Raw genomic sequence first — 20,834 nt, forward strand, 5'->3', positions numbered from 1 at the left:
ATAGAGATTTTAGCATGTGCCTATGTTCAAAAAATATCTCAAGAAACACTAAGCAATAAATACATGATCATAATAATAAAGGACCATGATTAAGATATTGTAGATATTCAACAATAGTCAAGTTCATTAAAATCTATCACTAACTTGTTTATAGAATACAGTTATACAAAGCTATATTGCACTTATAACACTATTGGAATTTAATAAGCATCGAACTAATTGTGTGAGAAATGAAAAAAAATCATCAGCAAATCTTAATGCCTCAATTATTTAAAATTAATTACCTTTTATTCATATTTAGCTTCATCTCACTATGTCATTAGTAAATTGATTAAGAACTTAAGTGATAATATATAATTTTAAAAAAAACATAGTTATCTTAAGATGAACCTTGATGATCTTATCATGTCAAAGGAAAAAAAGTTGAATGTAACAAATGCATACAAAATATAAATAAATTTGTCCAAATAAATGAATAAGTGAACATGATTCACTCTAAAATCTAGTTTTGTGTTCATCCTCATTTTTGTATTCTGCATCTCTTGTACTAAAATTTGAGAGAGGTCCTTAGCAATAACAATAATTGTGTTCCCCATTGATAACCAATATTTTGATGCGTTATTTAAACTCTTATACTTGTCGTTTCTATTCTCTCATATACTTAGATCATTCAATTTATCATATTTTATGAGTAGGATATATTTTGAGCTCATGATTATATTTCTATATATTTATGATGTTAATTCTTAAAATGTGCATTTAATTTTGTAGGAGCTCAAGAAGAGCTATGAACTCGATTAACCGGACCAATGCTAGCCCAAAGAGTTCATCAATTGGAGGCTTGGTTCAATTCAATTAACGATGATTGATTGTAGCAAAGGTGAAATCTATCACCCCAACATTCCTACATGGTTGGCCCTACGACTATCTATGAGGAGGTAAATCAAAAAACTACAGTTAACCTCTACGGGGATGATATTAATTAAAGATGATTCACATTCAAATGAAACTTGGATTAATGGGGAGTTTGGTTCATCTAACTCAATGAAAGGGTTCACCTCCTAATGGACTAAATTCCGATCAAAGAAGAAAACCCCAATTTCAAGTCCAATTTCACTCCTTATTGGATTCGGGTTTAAATCTTCTCCTCAACCCAAATATCCGGATCCACTCTTCTCCTCACCCGCATCCCAAAAACAGAATCGCGACGCTCCCTTTTCCTCACGCGACCCCGGCGCCCTCTTCCTCCTCACCGCCGACCGAGTTCTTCCCCGCCATCTCCACCACAACCAGAAGTCAAGGGGATTCCCTTCTTCCGGCCATCTTCCTCATCCATCATCCCACTTCTCAACATCTTCCCCAATCGCAACTTCCTCTCCAATCCGCGACCTCATTCCCGATCTCATTTTTCCAACTCCGAAGGCGGGGATTCCCTACCATCACTGGAGACTTCTCTTCTACCACCTACGCCATCCACTGAGGTCAAGGGGTCTCCCTTCCTCAACATCCAATTCATCTCCCATCTCAATTCCGACGCCGACCACAAAGCTCAGGAGTTTTGATCCATCGGAGGAGAAAGGGGTTTCCTCCTTTATCCGCCCAACATCAGATCCGGCCACGATCAGCCGTCATCCACAGAATCTCCATATCCGACTACAGCTTCTTCTCCGATCTCATCATCTGGCCGCATTCCTTAATTCTTCCACAGATCCGGACTGCTCCATCTTGATTCGATCCGCCAACCGCAGTTCATCCATTCCGAGATCCAACAGTAGCTACCCGTTTATGAAATAGAATTGGTTGATTTGCTTTTGTATTGGGTTGTCTACTTTGATTGTTGTTTGTAGTTGATTCGATTTCCCATATTGAAATGCTCGCAACATGTTTGATGAAATGCTTCTTTCAGTAGCTAAATTTTAGATTTGCAATAATGTTAGTTTAGTTATTTGCATTGTCATTCTTGATATATATTATATTACTTGTGCTTGTTAGTTGTGCTTTTAATTTGCGATGTAGCTTAGTTTTAATTTCATCATCATGATTAGATTAGGAATACTTTGCTTTCTGCTTCCGTAGATTAACTTGGATTATCTTCTTTGCTATCATTAGTTTTAGGATCTCAAACCTAAATCTCATGTTCGAATAATTTAATCGAATTTATCATGCAATTACTATATTCGTTGGTAGATGATCTGAATTATCTTATACTATATTAGTATAGTTAAGGGGTTCGATATTAATTTAAATTATAATCGTATCAAGATAATACGATCTATCACCCATCATGCATCTCTAGACGAAGATCACGGTCATAGCAATTGATATGAATCTTGGTCATCTTCTCTTATTCTCGGTTGTTGACAATATCCTTTCCCTCTACTACCTTTCCTTCAATAGAAGCCTGATCGTCCCATCTCTACCATTCCTAACAAGAGGAAAAAAAAATATTGTCGGTGTCTCCTAATTTCTCTTTAGTTCTATATTTTAATTAGATATTTATATCTTAATCTCTTTTTAAGTATATTTTTATTTAATATAATTATTAATATCGATATAGCATACTTCCCTAGGGTTGCGCTGAGTTGTTGACAAAGCATCCAAAAATATTCACAATGTGATGGAGAGCAATTGCTAGATTGATGAATTTTATTATCTACTTATAATTTTATGTAATGCTTGAAGTCTCCACTCCATTTGATGGGCTAATATGTGAATTAATATCGCATACTATTGTCATTAAAAATTGAATCACATTAAGTGATCTAATACATATTGTATGAAGGGAGTTTAAGTTATCGGATGTGTTGGTGCAATTAACCTCATGTTAAAGTTGATCAAACTCGATTTGATTCGAGTTGAGTTTCGATGTTTAATCAATATGTTAATTAGATGTCATACAAATCAAAGTTGATCGGATACTTGACGGTGAAGAAGAGTCAAGTAGATTAAGATTGACTAGATATTTGACGGTAGAAAAGTCTAAATGGATCACAATTGATCGGACACTTGACATATAAGAGGAAGTCAATATGGATCATGAGGACCGGACACTTAGTATGAGATGAAAAATTCAAGTGTGTTATGAAGGATAGGACATTTGACACGAGATAAGAAGTCCAAGTGGGTCATGATTGACGAGACACTTGATATGCAAAAGAAAGTCTAGTTAGATCATAGAGGATCAAACACTTGACACGAAATGGAAAATTCAAATGGATCATGGAGGATCAAACATTTGGCATGAGATGAAAATTCAGATGGATCATGGAGGATCAGACACTTAGCACGAGATGAGAAAGTTCAAGTAGGTCATAGAGGACCGGACACTTAGCATGAGACAGAAAGTCTAAGTAGATAATAGTTGACTTGATATGTAGCGACGAGAGAAGTTCTAATAAGTCATGATTGATCGGATATTAGACATGAGACAAGAAGTCTAAACAAGTTAAGGAAGATCGGATGTTTATCAATGATGAAGTCTCAATAGGTTAAGGTTCATTGGATATTGAGCAACGAAAAATCTTGACAGGTTAAGGATGATCAAATGTTAAGTAAAGGAAGATTGGTAGGGTGAGGTTAACCGAATATCAAGGAAGAGGTGAATTCAACTTTGAAAATCCTGAAATTAGGATTATCAATCGATTGCTACGAAGTAGCAATGGATTGATAAATCATTAACCTTGAATTTGGGATTTGCTGCATGATCATTCGATTGATGAGATTCATCAATCAATTGGTAAACCCTATACCTTGATTTTAGGATTTGTTGCGTGATCAATCGATTGTTAAGGCTCATTAATCGATTGGTAAGCACAACAATCGATTGCTAGGGTTTAACGATCGATTGTTCAAACTGCAGCAATGAACAGAAGCTTCCCAAATCGATTGGTCAGTTTAACTGGAAGCAAGCAATCGATTGGTGATCAAGTAAAAAGAGTTGTTTTGCAAGTTTAAACCATTGGATCTGATGTGACAATCGATTGATAAGTAAATCCTAAAGTCAGGGTTTGCTGCGTGATCAATCGATTGATAAGCACAGTAATCGATTGCTCAAACTACAGCAACAAACAATAAGCTTCCCAAATCAACTAGCTAATTTGGCTCGAAGCAAGCAATCAATTGATGTGACTCACCAATTGATTGATCAAGTAAAAAAGAGCTATTTTGCAGATTTAAACTATTGGATTCGGTATGACAATCAATTGGTAAGTAAGACCAATCAATTGAAAGGCGGAAATCAGCTCGAATGTAACCTTATAAAAGAGAGTTTTGAGGCAAATCAACAACGTCAATTCTTAGAGGTTCTGAAGCTAAGTGTTGGTACATTTCTGAATCAACAAGAGGTAAAATCAAGCGATCAATAGTAAGCAACATCGAGTTTAATTTGTGTAAACTTGTTTAGTTTAAATTGTATTTTGATTTTGATTTTATCTTTTTATTTGCTTGCATCTTGATTGAGAACAGGTTGTAAGAGATTTTTTCATCTCCAGAATGTATCTATGAAGGAGAAGGATGGTGGGAACAATTCACTAGGACCAGATGTTAGTGTTGGGTTGCAAGGGTGTAAATATAGTCCCACATCTAAAACACATGGAAAAGATCATGGATTTAAAAGGATAGAAGATATCTCTATTGGCATGAGACCTTTTAAGTTGAGCCTAAGAATAAAATCATAAGGGCTTAGGCCCAAAGTGGACAATATCATGCTATTGTGGAGATATTTTGATTCCATCGGTTCCAACAAGTGGTATCAGAGCAAGGCCGCTCTTCACCGGACTAACCGCCGAAAAAGCCATGATCCAGATCTAACCATGTGGGTTGAACCTTAAAACAAAGTGGGTGCTCTCGTGTCTGAATCAAAAGAACCAAACACTAGGCAAAAAGTCCTAATTGTGGCTATTCCAACAAGTGGTATCAGAGCAAGGCCGCTCTTCACCGGACTAACCGCCGAAAAAGCCATGATCCAGATCTAACCATGTGGGTTGAACCTTAAAACAAAGTGGGTGCTCTCGTGTCTGAATCAAAAGAACCAAACACTAGGCAAAAAGTCCTAATTGTGGCTAGGCAAGAAGTCCTAGTAATCGGGTGGACTGAGGGGCAGATAGTCCCACATCTAAAACACATAAAAAAGATCATGAGTTTAAAAGGATGGAAGATATCTCTATTGGCATGATGCCTTTTGGGTTGAACCCAAGAATAAAATCATGAGGGCTTAGGTCCAAAGTAGACAATATTATGCCATTGGAGAGATATTTTGATTCCATCGGTATCAACAATTAGATGTAGCCATCTTGAGAGACGATGAACCAAGTAAATCGGTTTGTATTGTGCTTATGTTTTCTTGTATTTTGTATAATTGTATTTCCACTGTGTATTAACGAATTGTAAACAATCACATGAACATGATCAAGCTATTCACCCTCCCCATCTAGCCCAATGAGTCCTAACAGGATGTGGATTATATGGGTAGAATTTAATAATCTGATTCATTAATATTAATTAACTGTTAATGGGTTATGAGCTTGAAATAGGAATGGTCCCTATTGGAATGGACTAGTATAAGAAGACTGATTTCAATTGGGAGGAAACTGATTTCAATTGATTACATGAGTTACGAAGAAATTAGAACTTCTTCAAATAAGTAACATTTCTTTGAATTGCCTCATCGTCGACTTTAAATTTCTTTTATAGTCATGCTCAGTGAAACATATATAATATATTATAGATTATTGCATGAGCAATTTCTTTAGATAATTTGCATAATATTTGTTGACATCACTTTAGAGTTATCTTGTCATTGTCGCTTTATTCTTCGGAATGGTTCCTATTGGAATGGACTAGTATAAGAGAAGGAGGACTGATTTCAATTGGACACGTTGAAATTAGAATTTCTTCTTTTTCCTTTTCTTTTACGAGGATTATGATTATTGCATGAGCTCCTGCAGAAGATATTCCATTACATTCATAGGAACTTCATTTCACCAATAAGTAACATCATCTTTGAATTGCCTCATTGTCGACTTTTAATTGGGTGGATATTTTTATAGTCATGCATGCTCAATGAAACATATATTATAGAAATAGTAATAGTGTTATAGATTCGATGAAAATTAAAGAATCTCAATTTCTTTAGATAATTTGCATAATATTCATTGACACCACTTTAGAGTTATCTTGTCATTGTCGTTTTGTTCTTCTCATCATTCTCTTCTTGTTTAACCTTTTCATTATTTCTCTCTATCTATTTTTTTCCTAATCTTCTTTTGTGGTCACCCCAACAAAGTTAAATAAGGGGATGAGTTAGTGAAAATGAGTTAGGGGTTCAATATTTTTTTCCTATTCTCCTCTTGTAAACAAGAGAAAGCAAAAACATTTCATTTCTTAGCTTTCTACTAAGCAAACTAAAAGCAAATTTCCTTTTCCCTTTTCCTTTTCCCTTTCTCCTCCTTTCCCTTATATTGTCTTCCTTCCAAATAAACAAAGCATAAGTGTGTTGGGGAAAGAAATTGCAGTGATAATTTGTATTATTTGATTATGGATATGGACTCATGAATTATATATAATTTAATTCAAATAAGGCCTATTTGAATTAAATAAATGCATAGGAAATAATTATATTATCAAATATGATAGTTAGTTATTGAACTTTGAACCTATATTATCTTTGAGTTTCACATCATATATTGAAATTTTTAATCAAATTTAAATATTATGAAGTAATTATCTTACCACAGAAAACTAGACTATAGGATATGGATACATATTCTTTTCTCCTACTCCGATTTCACTGCTCTTCTTTATTAATGATGTGCTTTGATTGGTCTTTCCTCACTTTACCTTCCCTCATATTGCATCTCCTTTTTGTGACAAAATCAAATGATTAGACATGGGATGGAACCAAACGAGATTGATCGAGACAGGCTTGTATTAGTTGCTACCACCGAACTTGTGTCCCTACGGTGACACAATGGAAGTTACCCATATATTGGTCAACAATTCAAATGCTATATTTTAACAATGCTGACCACTACCTATCGGTACTTGAAACCATGAAATTCACAATAACTGATATCTAATACTGTTACCATGTTTCTTCTGCTGCCTGCAACAGAGAATCCAGATCTGCTAATATTATTTAAGCAATCTAATAATTCGTTTTCCACATTAAAATATCTTAGTTTTATTCTGTACTATTTTTGTAACAACAGATGAGTTTCTTGTAGGCCCTAGATTCTTTCTTTCTTTCTTTGGAGTTCCATCTTTTTCATTGTTTCCTTCCTCAAAAAAAGATGAAAAACAAGGGATATATGAAAGATTGAAGAACACACGCATATATAGAGAGAGACAATGGATGACTTTTTTAATGTTTACCAAGTTTCAATTAATTTTCGCTGTAGCGGTGGATGAGTTTCAAAGGATAGATGCTCAAATTTATTCATTCAATTACTGATCTTTCCATCAGATGAAACTGAAGAAGGATGATTCATCTGTTGAATTTATCTTGCTCCTATTCTGTCCACAACTTATCCTTTCAGAAAAATCAAGCATTAGATTCAATCTTGTAACACTAAACATCGACTAAAGGGAAGATAAATCTGAATATATACAAAAGTAAAATTAAATAAAAGTTTATTTGTAACTGTAATAACCTTTTGCTGCTGTGTATTCTGCTGCTATTTGATGTTTTCTAGGTGTTTCCTGTTGAATTTGTCATTCTTTCTCTTAAACTCTAGTGTTGCTAACTTGAATTAGACACGCGATGTGGCTTTTATGCTTTTGGTACTTGGAGTAGCTGATATAGAGATCATTCCATGCGCTTGAAAATTTAGATGTAAAATTTGCACATGCACCTTCCATTGTCAACCATACACTAGCAAGATGAAAATTTTTAAACAGACTTCTAATTGATGAAAGTGACAAGAAATAGAACTAGTTGATGAGCTGAGCTCGTTTAGGTTTAACTTTTTAAGGGGTGTTAAATTGATCCAATGGCAACCATTTATTTAGTATTTATAAGTAGTTAATCTGTAGCACTATTATATCAATATACCTAAATATTGACTCTATAATCTGTTTTCCTTGACTATTTCTGCTATCCATCCGACATTCAACGAAGCGCCACTTGCATTCCGTCTGCATGCTACACCTCAATAAATAACCAAAATAGATTGGATTTTGAGAAGCATATCCTATTCAGGGTTTGAGTTAGGTTTGAGACTTGAAGTGGCCAAAGTTGGGGATGAGCAATGGTGAGGATGAGAAGGCCAAATAACATTCAGCTGTGAGCTTTGTCTATGCTATGCCCAAGAGTGTATGAATAGCATAGAGAGATGGTTGTTGATGTAGGGGAAAATCATACAATGTGAAATGAGGACTTGGAAAAAAGAGAAGAGGGGCAGGGTGAATATAGAAGAGGAAGAGAAGAGAAGAGAGGGAGGCGAAAGAAAAGGGGTATGTGGAAAGGAGAAGAGAAGAGGATCAATTTGCTATGATACCAATTGAAGGATTAAAAATGGGAAGAGATGGAAGAGGTTGGTGGGAGAATTGGAGAATAGGGCAAACTAGAATGGATCTCCTTTATCATATGCTCTTGTTCAAAACAATCGATACCTTTATTATGACAGTATATAGACACACCTTTAGATACAGAAAGTATGAAACCATCCTTGTCTACAATTACTCTTGAATCCTTATTGATATCTATTCTTAATGCCTTGTATTCCTGACAGTACATTTGTTTTGACTTTTAGCTATTGCTAGCATCAAATATTTTCTCTATTTTTTTTTGAAATGAGAATCTTGTTTGTTTAAAAATACTTGTAGAACAAAGTGAAATCTGATGTTTGACTACAGGAGGATGAACAGCAAGACTTTCAACCAAATGAAGCTTACCCTGATCATGAAGTTAGCCTTGCTGATGAACAACTAATCACTGTAACCACTGCAACCCGATCCTTTTTTGTCCCAAGTAAAATTGATCTTCAATTTTCTACATCTTTCTGTCTTTTTGTTCCACTTGCAGGATGAAATAGACACTGTTAGCTCTCCAGCAGTTGCTGTCTCCAATCAAGAGTTTGAAAATCCAGAAATAGTTTCAGAAAACCTAAATCCTAGGGATGTGGAGCAGAAAGAACACCAATATCATTCGCGTAGGCCTTACCACAATAATCGAGGTGGAATTCATGGTGGCATAGGCGGTCCTGGAGGCCGGAGGGGTTATCGTGGTGGTGGTCATGGTGGCCGAGGTGGGAACGGCAGCTACCAGAATGGCCGGAGTCAGTACTATGACTCTAACTACTACCCTAGAAACTATTATAATGCTAAGGGGAGAGGGGGTCGATCTGGTGGTTCAGCTAATTATACTAATCATGGAAGTCAAGTCCCTTCAAACATTGAGTTGGATTCTAGTGCCTAGATCTAAGAACTAGCTCTTGGCAAAGAGGTAGCTATTTTACCTGAGGGGCACTTTTGAATCTAAAATCTTCCCGTTAAGGCTCAGGCTAGAACCAACTCACTCAATCTGTGGGCTTTTAGTGTTATATATTGAATGCATCTCTCTCTGGATGTTGGGTAATGAATCTTGAACTACTGATAACTTGTTTAGAAAACACTAACAGATAAATTTGTCTAGAGAACAGATCTGTCTTAGTTGTGGTAATTCGATATCCTTGTTTTACCATTATTGTTTTGTTCTGTGCCATTTTGGTAATTGATTGAGCAGAGGAACTGTGCTGCATTTGGTGGGTGATTACGCAGGCTATCAAGAACAGTCGTTATTTTGTTATTTTTTATTAGCCATAAGATTTGTTTGGTTCCATGACAACTTGGAAAAAGAATGAATCAACTAGAATGGAGTGTTTTCCTTCACAGACATTATAGTGGATGATTGTGACCAATAATGGTCTTGTGTTTGTACGAATCGGAATACCCTCGCAATGTTTTCGATTTATTTTCGAAGGAAATGAAATGATAGTAAAATGAGAATAGGAATAAAAATTAAAAGAGAAATAATTTGGTTATAATATTAATGATATAAATATTTAAGTTATTTATTTGCTCAATTTAATATACTTAATTTATTTGTTTAATTTATTCTATTTACTTCAGTAAATGGAATTTACCATTCTAGCGGTTTTATATGATCGATTTTACGATCATTTGTGAGTTAATAAATTAGGAAGTTGCAATTGATTACGATGAATTTATTCTATTTACGAAGCTGCTCTAGCTTGATTGATTTTGTTAGTCATTGATTTGTTAATGTCATCTTATGAAGTTTTTTTTTACCTTTTGCTAACTTATTTGCCTTGTTATTTATCATCAATTATATATTATTAATATAATATTATTAGCATAAAAAATTTAATTATTAATAATAAAATAAAATTTATTAAATATAAATGAAAATATAGTAAAAAAGAATTTAAAAGAATGAGATAAAAGGCTTAATTAAAGTCTCCTTGTACTAACAGAAATATTCTTAGTTTTGTATTGTTTGGAAGGAATAAATCTAAAAAAGTTAATCGATTTTTTTTAAAATGAAGATATATGAAATCCATGATAAAATTAATATTAGTATCTAAAACAGTTTGGTATGACAAAATAAAAATTAAATATATTGAAAATTGAAAGGGTGACATATTAAATCTATTCCGTTTTATATCTTACACCATTTTTATTTTTAAATTTACAAATTTGGTAATTGTTTTATTTTTTTTATAATAATACATTTTCATCTAAGAACCGTTCAAATAATGACGTGGTGGTATTGCGACACGTCAATCAACAAAAAGTACGCATGGTCATGGCAATGGAGAAACGTAATTCTTCTTGTCAGACTTAAATCAGACGCAACATATCCTAACAACTAATGATATTCAAGTTACTTTTATTTGATAGGATGAAATATGAGATTGGATGATTCATTTTAAAATTAATCAATATAAATTAAATATTTAATATAAAAAATTCATTTTTTTTTGTAAATAATGTAAAGATGGGTAAAAGTTCGATTAAACTGATAAATTGATTAAATTTAAAAATTTAATTTGATTATTTAAGAATTTTTTAAAAAAAATTAATTAATTCTATTCGATTTTGATTTTAAAATTTTTTATTTAATTAAATCAAATAAAATAAATTAATTTTAAAAATCATCTATAAATGTACTTATAAATTTTTATTTAATTGATAAATCTTTTATAATATTAAAAAATTATATTATTATGATAATTTAATTTTCAATCGAATTAATTGATATTTTATCGATTTGGTTTGTTTGATTTTTATTTAAAAATTTGATCAGGTCGGTTAGTTCAAAAAAATTCAGTTCAATTTAATTTCGATTGATTTAGTTCAACTCGATTTTAATCGAATATTCAACCATACACATAATTACATCCTTAGAAAAATATCATAAAAATTATATTTCTCAATAGGATAAATAAATATTGTCAAAATATTACTCTTCTACAACAAAAGGTAAAATTCGCCATCCTAACTTAGAAAAATATCATGAAAATTATATTTCTCAATAGGATAAATGAATATTGTTAAAATATTACTCTTCTACAATAAAAGGTATAATTCGTCACCTTAGCGGCTCTACATAGTTGATCCCATGACCATCTGTGAAGAGGTAAATCGATATACAGTTGACCACGACAACTCTCGACTTCGTCGAGATTCAAACCTTTGTCCTCTTCTACAACTCTACTTCGTTGTAACCACCTCACTAAGCCAGGGACTATCCCTTAAAGAGTAAAAAGTTTTTTAAAAAAATTCTCTTCGTCATTTTCCAAAATAAATAAATAAATAGGCCTTCAAGATAAGCTCAAGCAAATTATCCAATAATGTAGTGAAATGTGATCCACAAATCAGTCTAAATGGCATAAATATACGTGGTGCCAACAATTAATGTCGACTCCAGCTCTCAAAACCAACCCATTAGATTCAGTCTAGCTATCTAATAAAAACTTAAAAAAATATTTATAAAAAACTAAACAAAAACAAAATCTTCATTTGTTTTTAAATAATTTTAAGTATATAATTAAAAATCTTGAAGTGTATTATTTAATCCCCTCATCCATCTGTCTATGTACAAACCAAACTTCTTCTTCATTTCCCCCTCCTCTCCTGCTCTGCGCTTCCTTCTTAAGCTTCTCCAAAAGCTCTGCCATGAGTAGCCCAAAGGGTGACACAGCTCAAGGTGCTGCATCAACTTTAATTACTGCATGCTCTTCATGTTTGGTCGATATCGATCGATCAGTTAGAGTCAGTTCTGATCTACTGTTTCTTTTCATATGTGATATTATTTATGATCTTGAAGGGCCTCCTGTGATGGCTCGCCCACACTATGCTGCTGCTCCAGCACCAGGAAGAACTTCCAGGTTTCTTGAACGATGGTTGGTATACCTTCACTTTAATTTCCCTATTTGTATCAGAACATCTTAATTTGATCTGGAAGGAAATGACAGAAGAAGAAGAAGAAAACTCAAAGAATTAATGAAGTTTGCATATTTATCGTTGATATATGGATATATGTTGATTTGACTGCAGCGTCTCTATATTGTGCTTTTGCTGCCTCTTGGACGGGTGTTGCAGCGGCTCCTCAATACTCGTCTTCTGATCATGCTCTCGATCGTTGGAATTGTCTTTTACTGCCCTTTTCCTTTTCTTTTTGTTCAGATTCAGATCGAATATATTGTGAAGTAGATCTAGTTGATTGATGATGAATTATAAAGAGTACATGATATTGTTGTTTTTAGGAGAGGGTGCCCATGTAGAGATTGTTGCATAAAAGATGAAAAGACAAAAAGTATTTTTTTTATTAAAATTACTAAATTATAAAAAATTAATTTAATTTTAATTTAATTTTTTTGAAAAATAGCGAGTAAAGTGATATGAATTATACTATAATTTTTTTTTTAAAAATTACTATTTCACTATGAATTTGAAAAGAAAAAAATATTTTTTAAAAAACTTATAAAATTTAGAAATTATTATAAAATTTATTTTTAAAAAAATAAAGATGCTATTTATATAAATTTAAGAGCAAAGTACTTTATATATAAATATAATAATTTTGGTAAAACTATTAATTTTTACCAAAATTATTAAAACAATTTTGGCTAAAATTATCACTTGATAAATATTAAATTATTTTATTATTTTAACAGTACTAATAATTTCCAATGACATCCTATTCTACAAAGGTGGAATCCGATCTATTTCTTCTGTAAAAAAGCGGCCCCATACGATCGGCCCCACGACCATTTGTGAGGAGGTAAATCGAGAAACTGCAGTTAGCCACGATGCAGGAGGGTATTGCCTGGCTTCGTTAGGATTCAAATCCTTGTCCTTTGCAAGTCTGCTGCATAACCAACTCAGCTATGCCTCGGGGGCTTTCCAAGGACATCCTAGATGCATGCATGTATCTATTTAATGATTTTTATCTATTTAAAATCCGAGGAGAAAATGGCCATGTATCTATAACATGATTTATCATTTTTAAGTCATTTGATCAATTTGAAATATGAGTGGACTCCGACGAACTCCATCTATCTATTCATGCTCAAATTTTAAGGATAAAAAAATAATATAGTAGTTTTGATCAAAACTATTATGTTTATTTGTTTATTATTTAATTAGTTTGAAGTCATGGATAGAATTCAATAGCCTCCTAGAAAATATTTTTTATTCAAATTTAAAATTTAAAAGGAAAATAAACATATAACAGTTTTAGTTAAAATATTTATATGGTCCTTTTTTGAAATCATTTAATTTGATCACTTTGAAATTACCTTTTAGTTGATGAGAAAATTTCCATGTAGTTTTGATTAAAAAAAATACTATTATTAGTTGTTTTGTCAATTTAAGCAAGATGGACTTCAATCTCCTACTATGCATCTATCTTTCTAAATTCAAAAATTGATTAAAAAATAATCATATAACAATTAACCAAAATTATTACATTCGAGTATTTTGATCATTTTAAAATTAAATATAAATTTAAATAGTCTTTTACGATGTATCTATCTATTTAAATTCATTTTTTTAAAAAAAAATTATGCAGTAATTTTAAAATTGTTATCATCCAACTTTTTCCATTAAGAAAAAAAACTAATTAACAGAGTGACTTAGAATCTTATTCTTGGTGGCTTCTCAAAGGTCCTTGATCGCTTTCTCAATAAACTCAAAAGTGAATCCGTCTTCTCTATAAATCAATCCACTCTTCACTCTCCTTCCTGTGCTTCATTTCACTCTTGTAGCTCTCTCAAATCCTCTCCCACTTCTCTGCCATGAGTGGCCCAAAGTATGCCTATCCTTATCCAGCTCAAGGTATGATCCAACTTCCTCTCCTTATTCATCCAGTTAAATTTCTTGCAGATTGACATGAAGTAAACACAGTCACTGTGTAAGCAATACTCACCTGAATAGTAAACACTATTTAGTTACAGATACATATTAAGAAGATTCAGTAAGAGACAATTCTGATAATTTTTCCAGGGGCCACCTGAGAAGAGAGCTTGGCTTTCTTGCAGGATGGTCTGCATCTCCACCTTTCCTATTTCATTTCCTCTTAATAAACTTCGATGATGTTTATTATTTGTGACTGTGTTGGCTTGCAGCCTTGTTGCTTTGTGCTGTTGCTGCCTGATTGATGAGTGTTGCTGCGACCCATCCATAATATTCGTCAGCTAGCTAATCGTGCTGTCACTGAAATGTTCTCATGTTCTCTGCCTTCTCTAGCAGTGAAGAATTAATCAAGTTATTGGCAGCAGTTGTGGTTGTAAATATTTAATAAAACTATGAATCATCAAGTACCTCTGTTGTGGAGCAGTTCAACTGTTGTAGTTTTTCTACTTTGAGAGACCTGAACAGAATTGTAAGTCTTCCTTGCATTTGACAACTGAAACTTTAATTATTTCAGTTTTACATGAAGAGCAAAAGAAAGATTTCTTCAGTTGTTCCGGTTGAAACCAGCGGCTGGACAAGTCACCGGACCTTCCCCGTCGTCGGCGTGGAACAGGAAGATGGGTGGAGTGCTGTAAGACCTCCAGGACCTGCAAGCACAAGGAACGTGAGTAGGAAGGCCAGGGGGGTGCCTTGGCACGACCACTCCGACGCTCAAGTCAGGGACAGCAGCAGCAGGAAGAAGATGAACAATAATGAGCTTGAGCGTTTAGAAAGTAGAGAAGTTTCGAGAGAGATACCTGCCGAGGGGAGTGGTCGTTTTAAGGAGAGATGAGCGTGTATCTGTCACGTCACCATTAAGAGGATGTCTCATCATGATTAATGAAGTGTCAGGGACAATCAAGTTCCCTGTCCCATCACTGGTAAGTAATCATCTTGTCATGGCCCATGCGGGTGTCAGAAGGATGGCGATAATAAATGGGGATGTGGGCTTGTCAGAGTCATGATGGGATATGTCAGGGCACTGTGGGGCGATCCGGCGATTCGGCTTGATGGGAGGTTTGAAGGGCAAGGGCGGTGGTCGGCTGGCGATTCGGCCACTCAGTGACTCGACAGCGCATCACACATAGCAGACGGAGCAGCGCAGAGCAGGGCATGCAGAGCCTGAGACAGTGCCTCTAGCACATGCGTGGCTCGCGCAGACAGCGCACCACGCAGACGGAGCAGCGCAGAGCAGGGTAGGACATGGCCGAATGGCCGAATGGCCGAGTGGCCGAGTGGCCGAGTGGCCTAGTGGCCTAGTGGCCGAATGGACGAGTGGCCGAGTGGCCGAGTGGCCGAATGGAGGATTCGACCGAATGGAGGATTCGACCGAATGAGGATATGGCCGAATGAGGACATGGGATGGCCTCCTCGAACCAGTAGAGAGAGAGAGAGCACTTGGTCAACCAAGCCTAAAGATGCCGCCTATGGGCCTTTGGGTGAGATCCGGATCAGACTTGAGTAGAACCAGAGGGACCCTATGGGTTATTCCCGTAACATCAGTCTATTCCCTCAATTGTTGCATTTAATTGAGCACTATGTTCTTCACTGTCAGTGATTTAAAGATTTGTGCTTGGGGGAGCAGATCTGAGTCAGCCATTTCTTTTTAGATATCAAATATAAATAAAAATTATATAGTCTTTGATTCTTATCATTTCAGAAATATCTTACATATATAAATATATAATTAAATTATTTGAACCAATTTTATAAGTAAAAAAGTGCATTTAAACAGATACAGAAACATATACAAATATTTGAAAAAACTAAAAGAGGATCTTAAATGCATCTATTAAGTGAAAGAAATTAATGAGCATATTGAAAGAAGTTAATGAACATGCGTTACAAGAGTATAGTAGAACTGAATGAGGATAAGAAATTAGTTGTATGGTAGAAGATTCCCAAGGTTCTTGCCTAATCCAATAATTATCATTCTTGTTGACACATGACAATCTATAGCTTTGCTATTTAATTCGAAGAACAAATGTCTAGCTAGCAACAAAACTAGATGTCATGCAATTGCAGATAACTTTCGATCGGTATACATATAAATTTTCACAGAAGCAAACAGCTAAGCTAATTGCATTACAATGGCTATACTATATATCTTTTAGCATAATTTCTTTAGCAAAAGGTGGAATCCACCACCCTAGCAGCTCCACACGGTCGCTCCCACGACCATCTGTGAGGAAGTAAATCAACAAGCTGCAATTGACCACAATGGAGGAAGACATTGTCTCGGCTTCGTTGAGATTTTTTAATTCGACCTTTGCCCACTTCAATAAGTCTGTCCTGTCATATCCAACTCAACTATGTCCGGAGGCATCCTTGAGCATAACATATCATATAGGTTGTTCAATCATTCCCTTTATCAATTGGATTTTTAACTGTTCTACTTCATCCTGGATATAATTAACTTCCACTGCTAGTGAGTCACATAGGTAAGCTTGTTGCCCAGTTGCAATCTGAATCTTTCCACCTCGAATTTTATTGGATGGATCGTCGCCGGAGAAGCAGCAGCTCCTCGTGCGAACTTATGAAACAGATGGCCTTGCAATAGAAGCGGCTCAGCATTGTGTCTCTGACCAACAAGATTATCATCAAAGAAGAGAGGAGAAAGAGGATCGTCAAATCATCGAGAGAAAGATGAGGAAGGTATAGATCAGTACGGTAAATAGTTATTGTTTTAGGTATGCAAATTATATTTTATTTTAAATCTTATATAGTGTGATCTTGGATGGAGAAATTTACATATGGTGCAAAAGATAGAGTTATGGTAGCCGACAAAGAAGGTGAACAACAAGCTTCATTATGACTGTTCCGATTAAATACCACGGATGGTCAAGTCATCAGTCAACGAAAGATCCGACGTATATGATCTCTGGGAGGATCTCGATAGAGAAAATGAAGAGAACCTGAAATACACTTCAACAGGAAGTTAGATTGGTTCCAGAGAGTCACGGCAGACCACTCCGACGCTCAAGTTAGAATTTTATCAAAATAAAAAAAAAGTTCTTTCTAAAAGGAAGATGAAAAGGAAAGAGAACTAGAGAAAAGAACCTAGAGAGCCCAAGAGAAGATCTTTTTTAGGATTTATATAGTCATTGGGAGAATATCTCCATGTCGACTAAAGCGGCATCATTATAGGAGTGTATGAGGAGACCAAATCTGACAGGCGTGCTTTCATTTTTTTTTGGCATTATGTGTAGAAAAGAGGATATCAAAGGGAATCAGATCTGACAACCTCATAACTGCTCTTTTATTCTTACTAGTATTTCACCCGTGCAATGCACGGGACGTTATTTTATATAATTAACAATTAAAATTAGTAAGGGTAAGTGTTTAAATAAATAATTAAAATACAAATAGCTAAATTGGCTATAGATTGTACAAATAGAAAAAATTTATAAATTTTGAAAAACTTCCTTAAATACAACGTTTGTTGTTGAATTTTTCCACAAAATACATGAAAGCTTATTGTTCCTAAAAATAATAAAATAATTGATTATTAAAAAATATTAAAATACTGGATGTAAGATGTCATGATGTCATTGACAAAGTCTTTCCACAAATTAAAAGAAAAATAAAATAATATTTACGCCGAACCTTCTAAGACAAAATCAAGAAGCTTTGTAAGACGACCACCAAATTCTTTACTTTGAAGAGAGTCTCATGCAACCATTTTGCCAATGACATCTTGAGAAAAATATTTTTAAACTATAAGATAAAATATTCGATCAATTAATCATGGAACAAAAAAATAAATTAACGTACCAAAAAGTATGTTCTCATCAACAGAATCTGTCTTTTTCGGTTCACTAAAAGACTTGAATTCATAAATCACCGATGGAAATGTATCATCAAAAATTTCGCATACAGAGTTTTTGCAATAAAATTAATCTTGTATTTATTTGTTGTTGTCTTATACTTCATTCGATTCTATGCAACAATAATATTTTTTATGGCAAATACATGACCTTCTTTGAGAATGTGTTTCACTCTCTCCATGATCGGACGTTTTATTGTTCCATATATGCGTTCATCCTACAAATATATAGAAAGAGTAAATATTTATATTTTCTAATAATAATCAGATATATACGTAAAAAAAATATACAACCTCTTTATCATGAAAGACACACTCCAAGCTAAAATCTTCGTTGTTTCCATATGCAGGTAGATCGTAACAACGAACTAATCGGAGTTTCAACGCCCATTGCATTTTCGAAGGGTTAACCTCTCGGATGAGATTAAACAGAGGAGTCATTTTTTTATTTCAGCCTAAAGTGAGTGAGTGAAGATATTACAATCCTAATTTATAGAGTGTATGCAACCTCACCCTCATTTGTAATATGTGGTATTTTTTACCATCAAAGTTATTCAATATATTTTGAGAATATGTGGTATTTGATAGGATCTTTAAATTATTCAATATATTTAGGAATCTGTGTTTTACCATTTAATAATAATAATTCGAGCATTAAAGTTTATGCTTAATATGGATTAAAATGCATTTAAAGATATGTGGTATTAATATAGATTAATATGGATGAAAAGTTGTATTATCAATCAATTATAGCTGTGTAAGTTTGTTTCATATAGATAAATATGTCTATTTATAGAAATGTTTAGGCGGGAAATTTTTAGGCAGACAACTCAGTTTTTATATATATTGTTCCGGCTAAAAACCGACGATAGTCAACCCACGGGTCAACAGTATGCCACCTCAACCGTCAAGGGTCCCACGGGAAAGAAGGCCTGCAAAATCACTGAAGAACGAACGGGTTAGCTGGCGCCGGGAAGTCCCGGCAGGCCACTCCGACGCTCAAGTTAGGTTTCAGGTGGAAAGTCGTGAAAACGAGGAAGATAGTCGTGAGTATGAGAAGAATACCATGCCTCTTTCATACCTGTGAGAGGACTTATATACCTGTGAAGAGAACCCTCCACCTGTCAGCATGGCAGACTTTGAAGGTATCCGGGGGGACAACTTCTGATACTATCTGACATCTGTGTCAGGAAGATGGCATCTGGGGGACAAGGGCAAGCTGTCTGTAACCGTCTTCTGACGTGGCGATACCCCTGGCTTTTGTCGTTTAGCCAGAAAAGGGGAGATGATTGCCACAGGGAAGGAAGATGCCGAAGACATGAGCGTAGCCCATTCCTTGCATATCAGTTTGCACGCTTCTTTGTCTGTAGTGTGAATTAAACTTGAGCCAGGATTGTTTATCGGAGTGGGAAATTATCTGGGACCGACAACAGTCGGGTTTACCCAGGACCAAGCGTGGAAAGGAGGCATTGTCCGGGCGAACCAGACATTGCGGGTGAAAGGCCGGGTGGACCGGGGTCCGGGGATGTGGATCCCGGGAGATAGCTCGGCAGTGTAGTCAATGTTTGGGCCGAGGTGTAGATGGTACTGGCCGGGTGGACCGGGGTCCGGGGATGTGAATCCCGGGAGATAGCTCGGCAGTGTAGTCAATGTTTGGGCCGAGGTGTAGATGGTACTGGCCGGGTGGACCGGGGTCCGGGGATGTGAATCCCGGGAGATAGCTCGGCAGTGTAGTCAATGTTTGGGCCGAGGTGTAGATGGTACTGGCCGGGTGGACCGGGGTCCGGGGATGTGAATCCCGGGAGATTACCCGGTATACTTCTCGTATTCCCTTAGCCGAGGGTACCTTCCTCGAGATTACGGGTCCCACTGTTGTCCACGTTAGCCACTTGGTTGACCTTTGGGGCCGCCTATGCCTGGGTCAGATTTCCTTGACCGTGGGCCCCTGTATCGGCCAAGCTGGGCATTCTATTGACCGACTGCGCCACGTCAGGCCTGGCAAGACCTACCACATCACAAGTCTCCCTGCCAAGTCTAGTCGAAGGAGGTATGCCGACTGACTAGACATCAGTCTCACCGGACTTTCTTCCTATTTTGCACCGTTGGCATGTCGGAACACGATGGTATCCAAAGAGACGCATACGCCTGACGCCTCGCCTGCAGTGTCAGGCACGTGCTTAGGGGCCGTATTTGTTTCACAACGAGGTTTACTGCAAAAGTGTGGTGTGGATTGAATCTGGGAAATAGAGCCCGTTCATCGAACGGCCATGTGGTGCCTTCCATCCTTATATATATACAAACCCTACCGGTTATCTTTTGACACCACCTATACTTCGGCATCCTTTCCGACGATTCATCGTTGTGCTTGCGGCGATTAAGTTTCTGCCTCACCCTCTATTAGCGATGTCTTCAGAAGCACTATGGTATGAACACCAAGCATCTCATTTTAATGAGGAGTTCTTGACAATGCTTCAGGAGCAGTATCCCATCCCATCGGATCATGTTGTTGGTTTTCCTACGCCCGGCGATCGCCCCTGCCGGCCTCCGAAGG

At 35.6% G+C, this 20,834-nt stretch overlaps 3 long non-coding RNA genes across 3 annotated transcripts; all 3 read left to right on the forward strand.

Annotated features, from left to right (window-relative positions):
* The first annotated feature begins 8,797 nt into the window (after positions 1 to 8,797).
* LOC141813984 (uncharacterized) lies at positions 8,798 to 9,676 on the forward strand. The gene is made up of 2 exons (XR_012600418.1): positions 8,798 to 8,934; positions 9,023 to 9,676. It is a non-coding gene; the product is annotated as an uncharacterized LOC141813984 (long non-coding RNA).
* A 2,429-nt stretch (positions 9,677 to 12,105) lies between these two features.
* Positions 12,106 to 12,774, forward strand: LOC141812902 (uncharacterized). Its single transcript, XR_012600365.1, has 3 exons — positions 12,106 to 12,208; positions 12,329 to 12,404; positions 12,559 to 12,774. It is a non-coding gene; the product is annotated as an uncharacterized LOC141812902 (long non-coding RNA).
* Positions 12,775 to 14,308: 1,534 nt separating this feature from the next.
* LOC141813141 (uncharacterized) lies at positions 14,309 to 14,725 on the forward strand. The gene is made up of 3 exons (XR_012600386.1): positions 14,309 to 14,340; positions 14,509 to 14,547; positions 14,631 to 14,725. It is a non-coding gene; the product is annotated as an uncharacterized LOC141813141 (long non-coding RNA).
* The last annotated feature ends 6,109 nt before the right edge of the window (positions 14,726 to 20,834 follow it).

Source organism: Curcuma longa, chromosome 20, assembly GCF_044706935.1.
Source record: "Curcuma longa cultivar G26 ecotype Majalengka, Jawa Barat chromosome 20, ITB_CL_G26_1.1, whole genome shotgun sequence".
Taxonomy (NCBI): Eukaryota; Viridiplantae; Streptophyta; class Magnoliopsida; order Zingiberales; family Zingiberaceae; genus Curcuma; species Curcuma longa.